The 14,305-nt window shown below is 47.4% G+C and overlaps 1 protein-coding gene and 1 long non-coding RNA gene across 5 annotated transcripts in view; one reads left to right on the top strand and one right to left on the bottom strand.

The window, feature by feature from the left end:
• Window positions 1–6,784: 6,784 nt before the first annotated feature.
• sema6a (sema domain, transmembrane domain (TM), and cytoplasmic domain, (semaphorin) 6A) overlaps window positions 6,785–14,305 on the top strand; it is a 107,095-nt gene continuing 99,574 nt past the window's right edge. For all 4 annotated transcript variants that reach the window (XM_056418153.1, XM_056418150.1, XM_056418152.1 and 1 more), the window contains exon 1: window positions 6,785–7,159. The gene's annotated coding sequence lies outside the window, so the exon portion shown is untranslated. The remainder of the gene's footprint in view (window positions 7,160–14,305) is intronic.
• LOC130196221 (uncharacterized) overlaps window positions 10,886–14,305 on the bottom strand; it is a 77,132-nt gene continuing 73,712 nt past the window's right edge. The window contains exon 3 of the long non-coding RNA XR_008832209.1: window positions 10,886–11,597. This is a non-coding gene — a long non-coding RNA (uncharacterized LOC130196221). The remainder of the gene's footprint in view (window positions 11,598–14,305) is intronic.

The raw sequence follows: 14,305 nt of genomic DNA, 5'->3' as shown, positions 1-14,305 counted from the left end.
TGCCAAGATAATCAGGACCGTGTTGGCCAATATGTAACAATATTGCAGCTTAATACTGATGCCAGCAGGGTAACCATTAATAATGATAACAAATACCCTTAAAACTGTTAAATGAGCATTCACGCGGTCACACGCAAAATAGGTATGCTACTTGCAGCAGTGCAGCTTGAGAAAAGATACAAGAATGTTCGTGGAGCCCAATTAAAAAGTGTTATTTGTGTTACCGGTTGGATGGTGCTGAAAAATGTCAAAGCTCTTCCTGTGACACTGTTGCTTCATAGATCCTGTAATTCTGACTACTGTCTACTGATTATCATAAGATATACACTTTGAAACCGTGTGTGTGTTTGTACTGCATGAATACACGTATGTGTGTATGTGTGTGGGGGCTAGGAATCTTTCCAACATTGCTAATTAATAACTAGGGCGACTGACTGTTTCTCCACAGTATTTTCTTATGATATATTCCAAGTTCCGCTCACAACTGCGAGCAATATATACATGCATGCGTGTGTGTGTGTGTGTGTGTGTGTGTGTGTGTACGTGTGTGTTTGCGTGTGCATAAATCGGTGTCAATGCGAGTGCAGGTGTGAGTGACATCTTCCTGCGAGAGATAACTAATGATCATTATACGGAGGCTCAGGAGCAACAGAATCTCGGATTTCTTGGCGTACACAGCGACACTCTGTTGCTCTTCAGTCGCTGCACATTGGCAGACGATATAATGTATTCCTGCACACTGGAAATACACAGAAGAATACCAGGAATATCTCCCAGCGAATTTAAATAACGCAGCCGTGTGCAATTTCAGTCAATGGCGAGACTTGACACCGCCAGTGTGACAGCATCCACTCTTCCACATGTGTAACCGGGCGTCGGCCACGTCCGTCACCGTCACTGTGGCGTTGAGATAAGATGGTCCTTTTTTCAATTTGGGCACCCGTGTGCAGATTGTTTGACAAACACTTCAGTTCCTGCTGTTTAAACACACTAATACATTCATTTTGTGTCATTTCTGGAGCTCAGCGTGTGTACATTGTGGTATTGTTTGATGAGCCTCTGTATACAATCGGACTCCAGGGTTTTTGGAGAGAAAGATATACTAGCAGCTAAATTATTTCCCTCTAACGAGCCCAAGTGCCTCAAATACGTCTGGGACACCTCCGTAGGCCGCTGAGCCAAAGCGTCTCACCGAGGAGACCAGAAATATTCATTTAAACCTTTTCTGGGCTCCACATTTTCAAACTAGAACGGGCACTCGGTAGAGCGCATACCTTCGCGGCAGCCACTTTTTTGGTACTTGGCATGAGAGTGTGGGGAGCTTGATGTCATGTGAACATTTTGGCATTAGTTGCATGCCAATTGGATAAAAATTGACCGTGCTATGGTAAAAAGAAGATTTTGACCTTTTCATGACCTTGACCTTGACCTTTGATCCGATCGATCCCAAAATCTAATCAAATAGTCCCCGGATAATAACCAATCATCCCACCAAATTTCATGCGATTCGGTTTAATACTTTTTGAGTTATGCGAATAACACGCATACAAACATAACCTTCCGCATACTCGAATGCGAAGGTAAAAATGTGTTTCCTCTGATGAGACTACCAATACATGTAAATCATACGCTATAATTGTATTCATGTTTTGCACCTCTAATGCACTTTGAAGCTTTTGTGATACACCACAGACAGCACATTTTCATTCACACTTGTTTATACAGAATGACATGTGTATCCTGAGTAAACGTCTCATATGAAGTGAATGAATGCACCTTTATACAGTATTTATGACATGCATCCCCCTGGGGTAAGTCATCTCTTCTTACTTAATAACTTCATCTTGTGAATGTTTTTTAATAAATAAATAAATGTTTCTTTCCAATATTTGAGCTGTTGCTTGTTTTGCAGCCTACTTTGTGACATATTGTATCCCAGCAGATGGCTGTTGTTAACCGTCCAGCTGTCGAATATCACCACACAATCCTTTCTTGATTAATTGGCCCGCTGGCCTCACAGTAAAGTCGCTGGCCGTAAATATATAGCGCAGTTTGTCCTTTTTAGAAATGCACATGAACTTCAAAATCCGAGTGCACTTTCAGCGAGCTACTTTTTTGGGGGTCTTTTACCTTACTGTGCCTAAACCAAAATAACAATGCTTCCACCTTGACATACTCCTTACGCTCCTTTCATCCCTCTCAGTCTAAAGTGCTGCAGACCCAAAGGACATGGACAATGTCTCAGAGAACCCACAGTATGACTGTGTTTGACTCAAACTTCATAATCTCCCATTTTCCTGTCAGCACGAGCCACAACGGAGCATCAATTACGAGACGACAGAACCAGCCTGCGTCGACGTGTCCCAGAAGTCGCATGTGGAAAAAGTTTCGCAATCAGCAATTCGTTAGCCGCAAGTTCTCGATGGAACTCTGTGTGTTTACACTTTCCCACTTTCCCCCCTTTGGGGGAAGGTGAACGGGCGGCAGAGACGAGAGCTACAGATTCAGTGATTGGCCTCGCTCCGGCACAATGGCAGTTACCTCTGTAAGTGGGCTCTGTTCCTTTCCCGCCCGCCTGTGACATCCCCAGGTGAGCGGCGGCCATCAGGACTCTACAGCGGCACACATTATGCTCCTGCTGCATTGATCCAGCTGTAATAGAAAAACACATCGCTCAGCGGGCGCCGAAGATCTCCCGTCACCTGCACCTGTGACTCCACAATTATGGTGTGAACCGGGAGTCTATGCGGTAGATTTAAGTCTCATTGGGTCAAAGTGATGCTCCCTCAGTAGAGGAGGCCGTAGAGCACGTGTCTAGGACCTTCCTTTGCTTCCAGCCGACGCCATCTCACAGAAAAATGACCACGACCTCTCGTTATGCGTTCAATTTACGTGCTGCCACCACGGAGACCATCTGAGTTCAGGAGACCAAACTCACTTTGGAGATCAAGGTTTGGGTTCAAATAAAGTAAAGTTTGTCACGCAGCTTAACCTTTGCGTCCCTGTTTGAACAGCGGGGGACGACAGAGACGCTAAAGGTCTCAGTGACCGTGTTTACATGCATTCGAATAACTGGCTTAGTCGGACTGAAATCGAATTATCCGTTTCATGTAAACACCTTTGTTCGACTATGTGCGGTCCGACTACGATCCGATTAACACCCCTGGATAACTCGATCCGATCCGGTTGATAATTCGACGATCGCGGCATGTAACGGTGAATTGGATTAGGAACTGGACTTTGCGTCTTTGCGCATGCTTGAGATGCCGCCGCCCTCCTCCCTCCCTCCCTCCCATGTCGTGACCCGGAAGTCGAAAGAGACGATAAGTTGTCACTGCCGGGAGCCTGGCCGGCAGAAAACAAACAAACTATGGAGAACACAAGAGCCACCACACATTTCTGGACCAAAGAGCAGACAGAATAGTAGAGGGATGTAGCTTCGCCTTGCTCTCTGTTCGCCATCTTTCTCGAAATGTTGATGTTGTTGTTGTTGGTTGTTGTTGGTAGTGGTGAAGAGGTCAAGCAGAAATGGCTGTATCACCACGAGTTGTAATGAAAACAGCGCCACCTATCGTAGCGGATATGACATGCTTTCGGCCAATGATTCAAATTACTCACTGCCATGTATATTGGGATAATAGCAGATCCCCCAAAAGATAGCATAGTCCGACTAAAGCAAGATTCAAATTATACCATCATGTAAACGCACTGACTGACTCGGGAGAGGGAGAGGGAGAGAGAGAGGGAAGTAGAGAGGGAGAGGGAGAGAGAGAGAGAGGTAAAAAGAGGGAGAGAGAGAAGTAGAGAGAGGTAAAAAGAGGGAGAGAGAGAAGTAGAGAGAGGTAAAAAGAGGGAGAGAGAGAAGTATAGAGGGATAGGGATATATATATATACACATATATATATAAATATGTATAAATACAGTATATTTATATATGCATATATATATATATATATTTATATATAAATATATGAGAGAGAGGTAAAGGAGAGAGAGAGAGAGAAAAGGAGGGAGATGCAACTATAAAACACATGACATGTTATTGGCGTTTGACTGGCTGATGGTGTTGTGGGGGTCAGCACAGTTTAATGTCTCCGTGTTGTGGATGGATGGTGTTACTACATCTACAGGCCGGCGCTTCATACAGTCCAGAGATATCCACACAGACCTATGGATGGCTTTCTTTGAATGGGAAAGTGTGTAGAAGTATGATTGAAAAAGTTGTGTTTTGATGGAATTCACACCTTCATTGAATTAAATGCCTTTTACAGTCACACGAGAACATGTTAAATGGAGCAGATGGTACACCCAAATGGACAATTTGAAGGTTCTACATTGCTCCACCAAAACCTCTCCAACTTGGCTCCGCTTGTTTTGGGACATTCACTCTGGAAATGTACAATTTTGTGATGCGGAAATTCAATCTCACATCTATGTTCCGTCTTCGTTTACTCTGACCCAGTAACACACTGCACGTACTGATGGATACAAGCTCTGAAGACGGCTCACACGTGTTTACTATGATACCGATATGATACAAATAGACACTCTTGTTTTACATGAACGTACTGGTGCTCTCACAGTAGAAGATCTGAGTTTTCCTCCAACCGCTCGTACGGCGTGACAGCTCTTAATCAACAGGGAGAAAAGGATAAAAAGACGGGGGACGTGTCAGAGAGACAGGAAATGAATTTCTGATGTCAGGGAAGGTGGGCGCCGGGCCTTTAGTACCTTCTCAGGCCGGCACGAGGGTGTGAATTAGCTGTGGGAAGTGCTGCAGGCCGGCGAAATGAGCAGAAGATGTCTGTGACACTGCGAAGGCGTCGGAGGGGAGAAGAACAGCAAGAAATGTGTGTGTGGATGAGTGCAGACACACACACACTGGTGAGGGCCTGCCGTCTGTCCCAGTCCTGCATGGGAGTCACACACACACGTATACACGCACGCACACACAGTTCTAATTTGCCCGGGACGACTTAAGCAAGATAAGCGAGATAAGCTCTCATATGAGCAGATTTCCAGAGTTCAAACTAACTGATCCTGAATCCTGACGCTATTGATAATTATACCCAACCCGCCTCCCACACTTAGCAACTCTTAAACTTCAAAGTGTGTGAGAGGGAGAGAGATGATAGAGTTAGATTGTGTTGGTTGCAGAATTTTCATTGATGTTGGCAGATCAAAATGCTCTCACCCCACGACCCCCCCCCCCAATCTGGTTTCATGTACAGTATCCGCACACCTGAATGTGTCGTCAGCACACCTGCACATGTGAACGCACGCGCACGTGGCGCGCGCGGATTGTGAACGAGCTCGAATCAAGCCGCCTGCACATTAAACAGTGAAATAAGCTGCATATACGACACGTGGATGCACTTTATTGCCAGAGAAGTGTGTGTGTGTGTGTGTGTGTGTGTGTGTGTTTCCATGAGCCTGCACCACATCTGATCAGGCCTGTCGGTAAAGAGCTACTTCTTAAACAAACCACACACACGGAATGCAAATCAGAACCCGGAGAGCAACGAGGGCGGCTACGTCTCCTGCGCGACGCGCGCGGCCCGCCGCAGCAGTTGCACGAAGGTATAAGTGAGTTTCGCCCCGTTGGAGCAAATGAAACGATATCAGAAGAGGGAGAGGGGCATTAGTTTACATTAGAGGACGGCAGCGAAGTGCTTGGCACCGGGCCGGTGGAGGCAGCACCGAGCGGAGCTGTTACCGTAACAAGACAGGCCACTACTCAGGAACCCAATTACACACACATGGCTGCTTTCAGGTGGCCTGCTATTATGTAATGATAAGCCCAAAGCCCTGCTCTCTCTCTCTCTCTCTCTCTCTCTCTCTCTCTCTCTCTCTCTCTCACGCAGCTGTGTTCTTCTAGAGCATATATGTGTGATCAAGATGTCTGCACTGTAATGTTTTGTGTTTATTTGTGTCATGAGCAAAATAAATGTGTTTCTGCTTTGTGGCAGGCAGTTTTCAATCTGACAAATGATGTTGATTGGGGCTTCTTATTAAGGCTAAGGTATGTATGTGTGTGTGTGTGTGTGTGTGTGTGTGTGTGTGTGTGTGTGTGTGTGTGTACGTGTGTATGTGGACCCTGCCTCACTGACAGATTGTATATCTAGACTTTTTTCTTTTTCTTTGCAGTTGTTTTCAGACTGTATACCTGCATGGCCTCTCGATGAGATCAGGGCCAAGTCAAAAGTAAGGGCCCATTTGTTATAAATGATTGCAAAGCAGTGAAAGCACGTGTTCATGTGTTTGCGTGTGTGTGCGTGTGTGTGTGTCAGGGAGGGGGACCACCAAGGAAGAAAGGGCAGTCCAGAGACCAGAGAATAGACAAGACAGACTTGAACCTGATCACATTCCGATTCGCATCGGCTGTGAACAACCAAAGAAAAAAGCAAAAAGACCCACATCTTTATTATTTCTTCACAAATCACCATTGACAGTTCACTCATGGCACGAAGCCATCAGACCGGACAACACGCCAGTTACTCCTAATTTAATTTCTAACTAACCTAAACACTATTCTTTTTTTCTTATCCCGTGTCTCAACTATAAATAGCGCGCAGGCTTTCTCCTTCTCCAACGCGCATTCTTATGAAATGCCGCTGCGTAAAAATAGAAATACAGTTGTCCAAAACTGGCACCCATTGACACAATACCTCCCGTTCCAAGGACGTAGCTCCTCCCTATATGTGTGTGAGCGTGTGTGTGTATGTGTGTGTGTGCGCGTGTGTGTGTAGCTGGTGGGTGACAGCTGGGATCGCTGCGCTCCGCTCCAGTCTGTGGTAAGAAGCTTCATCTCCAAATAGGATGACCGTCGGCTTTTGTGGAAGGGACCGCATTCAGATCCGTAGCTAGTTCTGGGACCTCCGGTTCGTTCAGTCGCCAGAGGGGAGTTTAAAAGCCGAAACGTCGGGTTTCTTTTTCTTCCTCCCGCTTTTCTCTCTAGTGTGGATTTCCGATGGATATTCCGAGGTGCGATTCGAGCGCGGCATGTAACTAAAAAAGAAGCGCATGAGAAAAAGTAGCGCTCGTGTTGTTATTCCGAAACGAGCCCCGTCTGAACCGCTTTGGAGATCCCTACCTCATGGATTACTAACGAACCGAGCTGTGAAACCACTCCGAGGCGCATCTATTCATGAGCTGAAGGTAAGGTTTTCTTTGTTTATTCCCAAACTTTAGGTGCGCGTTGTAGCCTGCGCCATGCCTCTCCCGCAGAAGCCCCGGCGGCTTGTCGTCTGTGCAGCCAGCCAGGCTGCTGGGAGACAAGTGCACCCTTTATCAGGGCTACTTAGGGGGGATCGTGCGTGTTTATTATAGCATTTAAATATTATTATTATTATGTGTGTTAAAGTTGTTAGAAAATAGAAAGTGACTGTTATCCAATCCACATGAAAAGTGCGACGCGTCCCTGCGAGAACAACCAGTCGATGTAAACAAACCGTGACTCGGTGCGTAATCCCTCTCATGGTGTTCACCCATGTGGAAGAAAGAAGCGTCCGTCTCAGAGGACCGAAATGCGGATCTCATCGAGTCCGAATGCAGGCGAATACAATGTCAGTATCGTCTGCATGTATACGGGAGAAGAGAGAAATATTTGCCCGCGTGTAAACTTGCGGGACTCGGACCGACCTGGTCCTGGTCCTGGTCATGGTCCCCCCCACTCACCCCCCAAGCATCGTGGATTCTAAAGATGCAATAAATACACCGCCAAGAAACTACCAGTTGAAGGTGTAAAAATAAATATGAAGAATTGCAGTATTTAGAAGATCGTTACAGGAACACGCGTGAGAGCCGAAGCGCGTGTTCCGTTATCACACAGTGCATGATGGGATTTTCATTTGCCATTTATTTTTCACATGATTGGAAATTCAGAATTAGAGCAGCCATTCACACGTAGACTATAATCTCTCTTTCTGGCTTTGTGCTCTCTGTAAAAAAAACAATTAGAGTCGCATATAGTTGCTGTGAATTGATTAGTAATTGCACATGCAGATTTTTATTTGTATTTATTGTATTGTACTAAAGTGAGTTGCTCTGCTGGACACACACGCACACACACACGCACAGAATGCACGCGGACGCACGCGCGCGCGCACCCCCGTTTTGGCACGGTGTTGTTCAGGGATTTGGAGCTACCAGGAGGCGTATAGGGGCCAGTATTACTCTAGTGCAAAAAGATCAATCACAGGTTTGAAAGTCCGGCCAGGAGACCAAACTGCACTGGTCTTAGAAGTGGATTTGCAATTAAATTAAGTGCTGCTGCACATTCTTTCTTGCTCTGGGAGAGAAAGATAGAGGCCTCACAAACCACCTCCAGCAGCCTGACTGCCAACACCCATGTCACTCCCAGTGGTCTCTCCTCTCCTAGCATGAAAGAACCTCCCCACTGAGAAAAACAGGGAGGGGGGGGGGGAGGGGGGGTATGGGAAGAGATCTGTAAAAATGTAGGTTATAGATTATCAAGTGTGCCGGGGTGATGGTATGAGTGTGTGAATCTAAGGAGTATTGAATCGCCACAGCAAAATTGTGTCTCTCGTCAGCTGATTTTCAGAAACATGATTCCAGTATCAGCTTTTTAAAATATATTAATAACTAGTCAAATAAAAATTCATGCCACCTGAGAGGAAAAGGTGCTGTATTTCATCTTTTTTTTTTGGGTCCTGAAATCAAATATTTGGACCCCCTGCATGTTGCATATTTCCTTTCATCTGGGACTTCATGTTTTTTGTTTTTCTTCTGCAGTCAGCACCGCTGCATGCTGTGCTGGGTATTACACGCAGATCCGAAACGTGATATAACAGAATGTTTGAACGTTTTACCTCATGCTCGTCCTACAACATCAGCCTCAAGGCATTCAGATGTCCTGGAGGCAATTTTTGAAGATGTTGCACGGGGCTGCTAATCCCGCTGCACTGTTTCATAAAAGGCTACAGCACCACAACACCGCCGTGTGCTCATCCTGCCATTAACTCCAGATTCGTTGTTGGCATGTTGCGGTGCTGGTACATGCATCACGGCATGATTACCTTTGTCACAGCAGCCCGCCTGCTCTTCTCCTGGAGAGGCAGAACACATCAGAGCCACCACTGTTGTTGCTTGTATTTGGAGCAATGCTCCGTGGAGCATTTGATCCGCCGATCCCCTAACAATAGCGATGGGTTTGGCATAGTGTGTGACTGATGTGGATTTGTCACACCTTGTGTGTGTGTGTGTGTGTGAGAGAGAGAGAGAGGGAGAGGGAGGGAGAGTCGGTTTGCCAGTTGAGGACATGCAGCAGGAGTACAGTCGGTTTGAATAATTGATAAATGAATTGGCCCTCTATTATCAGCTGCTGTTAACCACCGGTCCTCATTCAGACGGTGTCAATACCCAGCATTCAACAGTGTATGTGTTTATGCATATTTTATAAAAAGCCATGTTTTATTGATGCACGGGTGTGTGGGCTGGTGTGTTTTCAAACATTTATTTCTGATTAACTATTAGAGTGCGAGAAACCATCAAACCCCCGCTCACTCATCTGGAAGTGATCTATGGATGCTTAACCTATTTACCTGATTTTGACATCTTTTCTAAATTGCCGCTGCACCAAAAGCACGCAATAGTCTCATGGGTTAAATGACAAATGTGGGAAAAATACAATCATTAAAATAAAAAAATGGTATGCGTACGTGTTGATGGGGGGTGTGTGTGTGTGTGTGTGGGGGGGGGGGGGGGAGGGCGGCCTAACCCATAGACCCTCTCTCATTCTAACGAAGCTGCCCATCACAGATGTTACGTGAGGCAGTTGCTGATTTTTTTTTGCTGTGCAGAAGTTGTCTCTCTTTCTCTCTTTCTTTCTTTCTTTCTTTTTGTCAGATTCAGTGGGAGTCGGCTGTGATTCAGGAGGTGAAAAAAAGAAACGGGGAGATAAGCCAACGTGCTGTAACAAATTATGCAACCCCCTCTCTCCGTATCAACATTTTCCTTAACCTTTTGCTGCTCCGTCTCCCTCTCTCTCCCTCTCTCTCTGTCTTTCTCTCTCTCTCTGTTTTTGTTATAATTTCCTCCACCGAACGTCTGAAGCTGAACTGATTATTTGATAAATGCTTCTCTTTTGATCTGAGAAGAACCGGCATGATGCTATCACGCGGGCCTGGAGGAGATGGCAGAACTACGTCGAGATGGCTATCTGCTTTGTTTAAGTATGCGAGCCGGCAGCTTATTTTGTTCACCCGCCGCCATCCTCTCTAGTTAAGTTGGAACATGTCGCCCCTGTTTATAGGTGGTGATAAATGCCATTCACAGTGCTGCGGAGACCTCGTATATCTCAGCGCGCTGTTTGGTCCATGGAGCTCCATTCACTCACAGCATGGCTCATTGGAAACGTAATCACTCGCTGATCAGTCGCTTCAGAGTGTCGTTGGATGTTCACACACACCGACACACACACACACACACACACACACACACACACACACACACACAGCGTTACATTTTTCGTAGTCTCCCCTTCCAGCTCTGTATCCATGACTCCACTCCTCATACTCGTCACATTAGCATAATTGATTGAGCGAGTTGTCTACGCCAAGAAAGCCGGAGGGCGTGAGGGAACCAGGCGTAAGGCCTACTTCTTTCCCTCGGGGGGGGGGGGGGGGGAGGGGGGGGGGTGGCGGGCGCCGCCAGCCAGCGGTCGAATTGGCGGGAGTGTCTGTTGGCGTATTTGGCTGTTGGTCCTTGGCAAAGCTTTGTTGTTGGAGATGAAGTGAATCAGAAAGTGATCGCCTGCCCATCCAGAAGAAGGCCGTCCAGGATTGGCCAAACTCGCCAGAAAACAACAACAACAACAACAACAACATCAACAACAACAATGAGCAACAATCAAATCCCCACAGGTTTCTCCTCGTGGATTGTTTTTATTTTGGTTTACATTTGACATACATAGTACACATGCGTCAGTCACACGCAGTAATACCTTTGACACAGTTGCGTTCGGTCGCCTGTCATTACTCAAATGCGGGGGGGGGGGGCGTTTAATCCGAAAGCAGCAGGAATTTATGTGCGATTGTCTGGGTGGGAGATGGATGAACGGCCCGGCCTCGAGAAGAGCCGACTCTTGTGCAATATCGGATCGCGTGTGATGTCAGTCGCGGCGCAATCGGGCATCGAAGACATGAAGTCCTGTCTGCGCCGGCTCACGGAGAGAGTCCGGTAAGACCCGTGAAGGAGGTGCGTCGTCAGATAAACTCTGCTCCTTCTTCTTCTGCTCTTTTAGGCCCATGACTCTGCAAACACCTCGTGTCAATGTCAGGCCTTTCCCCCCATTGCATGTCCATAACTGTACCACAAAGCACGGAGGGTGGCTAATGATGGCGGTGGTGGTGGTGGTGGTGGTGGTGGTGGGGGAGTTGTTTGAATGTGTGTCCTACGCCCGTGCACTCTCTCCGTGTGCGTGTTTGGGAGCCGCCGTTCGAGTGCATCTGTCCCTCCTCACCGGGCCCCAGCGATTGGCACCGCATCTCTCATCTATTAATCATAGAGAGCGCTTGCTCTCTCATTCCGTTGCCATAGTTTCAGGACCTGAGACGGTGTTGGGGTGCCTGGCTGCCTGGAGAGAGGAGAAGTGAGAGGAAGAGGAGGAGGAGGGAAGGGAAAAGGAAAGAGGTGTGACTATGGAGGAGAGCAGTGAATGATACAAACAGAGTGGCGTGTCGCGGCGCCGTTGTTTCACCTCGCCTTACAGTGGGAGAGCCCTCCCCTGAGCCGAGACGGAAGATGGGCGGCCAGGGCCTCCTGTCTCATGCTCAGTTGGAGGCGTTGATGGTAAATCATGCTGAATTCATGCGTTATTCAATAATGGATTACTGTGGAAATAAACCACAATGGAAATTTCCAAGGCTGGGGATACCTCTTTCCATCAAGCCTTTTGTCTCTCTGTGTTTATCTGCCTTTCTCCTTTCCCTGGCCTGTTATCTATCTCTTTCCCCTTCACATGTCGACCCCCACCACCACACCCTCTCTGTGTTCAGAGGGGAGTACTGAACACACGCTGCTGCGTTCAGAGTCGGGGCTTGTTGTTTCGTGCCTCCCATATGACCTCATAATCTCATTTGGGTCTCTTAATGGCGAACCATGCACTAATGCGGCGGTTGTATTATCGCCCTGTCTCATCACATCGCACTCTGCCGGTGAGCATTTCCAACCGGGGAGCTTTTCGGAGAGCTCGGCAGCGCTGCGATTACGGGATCCTCGGGACACACGGACCGCTCTCCCCTCCAACGCTCGCGCAACACAAGAACGCATGAAACGCACTCGTACGCGCGCACCGAAGGCGCACGAATAGTGCACGCAGATTCACGCGCCGGGGTAGTTTCTTTCATGTCAGAGGAAGAAAGAGAGCTTGTCATTGTAGCAGCGGTGCACGGCAAGTGCCAATGGGCAGAAACCCAAGAGCACCTGATTGTAGAGTACACTGTGTAATTCTGGCTTCGCCGCGGATGGACTTTCTGCGAGGGAACTGCCATTAGGGGACAGGAGAGGACAAAGGAGGTGAAGTAATAGGGTGCGTTTGCTTCTTTCTTTCTTTTTGTGCCGGTGGCATAGGGGTGCTTTTGTGCCTTTGAAGTGAGGGGACTGCAGGTGACATCATAGGGGTCGCATTCTCAGGTGCAGCAAGTGAATTAATCTAGGTGGGGGGACGTGTGTGTGTGTGTGTGCAAATCTGGCGGGTTAATGCTCCTGAGTACTGGGGAAGCAGGTGTGCATGGCTGTGTGTGTGTGTGTGCTTGTGTGTACATCAGTCATCAAAGCAGAGGGAAAGCCAGTGTGTAAGGTGATCTGTATGCTCATGGCAGAGCAGCAGTCATTCTCTCCCAGAGGCCATAAGCTTCGCTGAATGTGGATCTTCTTCTTCTTCTTCTTCTTCTTCTTCTTCTTACAGACCCATTGCTAGTTTCCATGCGGCGGGCCAAACACAGAGAGACACCATTTAGTCTACTTTCCATGTTTCTGGATTTCTTCCACAGCAAAAAAAATAAAAATAACTGATCAGATGATCTGTCGGCGGAGATCTTGTGATTCAAACGGTTATTAGGTCGCCCTAAAGCTGCCGGGGACGAGCTCGGCTCAAACAAGCATCGGCGGATATTCTAGACAGCAGATAATTTGTAACGAGCATCCCTAGCTCATCTGACACACGAATGATGATGACAGATTGCGTGTAATTGGCCCTGGGTGAATATTAATTACTTCCAGGTGACTGGGAAATCCTCACAATGACCTGAAGTCATTCTGGCTCACACACACGATACACAATAGGGACGGACTCTCGCATTCAGCCGCATGAAAGCAATCAAAACAATCATAACCACCGAGGTCTCGGATATTGGTCGCTAATATCCGAAACCTAACACAACCACGTTATTTTAGTTTATATTCACAGCGGTCTTTACAGCAAATAGACAAATACAGGCTTGTCCTCAGAGTGGGCCTCAAACCTTGTTAGGAAATTAGTCCTCTCCTAGTCACAGTGGCTGGCAGACTACAAGTGATTCCCCCCAGGGTCCTCTTTTTCAGAATCCAATCAGGCTGAAATCAGAACAATATTACCACTGTGTGCGTGTGTGTACATTTATTACATAGCTAATGAACAAATTGCAGCCATGTGGCATGGCCTGGTGGCTGTGAAAAAAATAAAAGAGGGAAAAAGGAAAAAAAGAAACACACTCAGGCTCACACACTACACACACACACACACACACACACACCCTATAGTCACTGTCTAGCCCTTTTCCTCTTTTCACCACAAGACACACACACGCACACACACACGCGCACACGGCCAACCACAAGGCCCCCAGTGTTCTTGGCCCGTCTGTCCATCAGCTCATGCGGAGCGCTGGGCTGGGAGTACTTATCATCACATTGCTGAGTGGAGGGCTCACAAAGGCCCACTCACATCACACACATGCACGCTCGCTCGCTCGCACGCACACACACACACACACACACACACACACACACACACACACACACACACACACACACACACACACACACACACACACACACACACACACACACACACACACGCAGTCAGCACAGGGCGACTGCCGGTGATTCGATGTATGGTGTGACAGCAGCCTGAGCCGACACTGGGAGGAGAGGAGCCCGATGGAGACGAGCAGGCAGGTAGACAGGTGGCAGGGTAACCCTATATCTCCGATGGGAGACGTTTCAGTGTTTGTATTTTGCTTTGCCAAACAAGAGCCTGGATTATATTTACTGGGAAGGCTTTTACAATCCAGGAAGTGTGAC

Source organism: Pseudoliparis swirei, chromosome 7 (assembly GCF_029220125.1).
Source record: "Pseudoliparis swirei isolate HS2019 ecotype Mariana Trench chromosome 7, NWPU_hadal_v1, whole genome shotgun sequence".
NCBI lineage: Eukaryota > Metazoa > Chordata > Actinopteri > Perciformes > Liparidae > Pseudoliparis > Pseudoliparis swirei.
This window is presented reverse-complemented; position numbering and strand designations above follow the sequence as displayed.